We start from the raw sequence: 1644 nt of genomic DNA on the forward strand, positions 1-1644 counted from the left end.
TGGAAGGAGCTCCACCTTACCTCTCCATTTTCATGCTGGCTTCTGCACAGCCAACAGGAATACTTCAATTAGAAGACACTTCCACCTCTCCTTGTTTAACATCCTTCAAAGAGTGTTTTTACTCACAGCAAAAGCCCAGATCCTCATCCTCCAAGTTGCACTCACAGCTCCAACCAGGCACCTCCATGCAGCTCCTTGTGCTTCAGGTCCTTTGTACCTACTTGTAAAGTTCTCCCCTCCACACTTCAGGTTGTTATTCAAGTGCCTATTTCTTAGGGGGAGAAAAAGGAATGGGATGGAATTTCAAGTTTTTAAAGACTTCAAACTCAGTGGACTCAATGAAGTTGAAGGGATCTCTGAGACACTCATTAAATTCTTTCTTGAAGTGAAATGACCGCTGGAGTCTTAAAATGAAATAGATGGTTAGCTCAAAAAGTGGAAGAAGTGAACATGAGTACATTCTGTGCCCTTGGAAAGATTATCTATTCCAGGTCAAATGGATAACAGCTACTCTAAAGCATTCATGAGAAGTCTGGGAGCCGTGAGTGTAAGTTAATGGGATTAGAACCACTAGAATGGAAGAAATGTGGATGTTGAGACAAATTCAAGATTGTGCTTAACGTCACTGAACATCATGTGTCAAAATTGTTGAATGGGAGCATGTCTGACTACATGCGTGTTCACCCAAAATAGAAGAAGATCTCATTTGTTAAATATTCCCTTGCTGAAGTCATCCCTGATGTAGGTGATGCCAAAGTGCCCTGCCTCGATCCCTTTTAATGAAAGAGGATTCCTCCTACCTCTGGGGAGGTAGCTGTGGCCTGTTGGCTTTCTCTTTGGATTACCTCAGCTGAAAAAATTTGCCACACCCATGGCCATGCCTTCTTCCAAAAGGGCAGAGGCTCAGGCCCTGGGCCCAGTCTGAGGCCCTTCCCGCACAGTTCCCAGAGCAGTGAGTGAAGACTTTGGTGGGCCGTCATAGCAGCTTAACATTTGCCAACCCTACATCATCCTCTCCAGCCATCATTACTGTGGTTGTTGCTAGGTGATGTCAAGTCGGTTCTATCACCTGGTACAACAGGGTGGACAACTGCCCAGGCCCACCCCTCCCTCACATTCACTGCCTGGAGCATTACAGTGGCCACTGTGTCTGTTTCATTGACAGTCTTCCTCGTCTTTACTCTCTACTTGTGTCTTTGATGCTGTATTTGATCAGCTTCTGGGCGTAGTTAGCATTCAATCCATATTCATCCCCCATTTATAAGCAGGGAATGATCCTCGGCACTTGCCCCGTCAAACGTTTCACTTTCCTGACAACAGTTCTGCAGGGCTGCTACTGCTAATACCTCCTCATTTCACGCATGAGAATACTAAGGCCCGGGTTCATTAAAGAAATGGTGAAATACGAAATTTCAACCCTGGTCTGTCTCTGGGCCCCCCAGTGTTTCCACTATGCCACCCATCATTGTCTGTTTTCTCCATATTTATTGTAAGGTTCACGTCAGCGTCCCCTGTTGGACAGAGTTTCTGGTCAGAAGTTAGGCTCTGTTTATCCCTAACATCATCACACTTGGATGGCCTAGGGTAAGAAGCTGTACTGCTTTCTCTCTCTCTCTCTCTCTCTCTCTCTCTCTCTCTCTCTCT

Source organism: Elephantulus edwardii, unplaced genomic scaffold, assembly GCF_000299155.1.
Source record: "Elephantulus edwardii isolate Elephantulus edwardi_28Jun2011 unplaced genomic scaffold, EleEdw1.0 scaffold00064, whole genome shotgun sequence".
In the NCBI taxonomy this organism is placed as follows: Eukaryota; Metazoa; Chordata; class Mammalia; order Macroscelidea; family Macroscelididae; genus Elephantulus; species Elephantulus edwardii.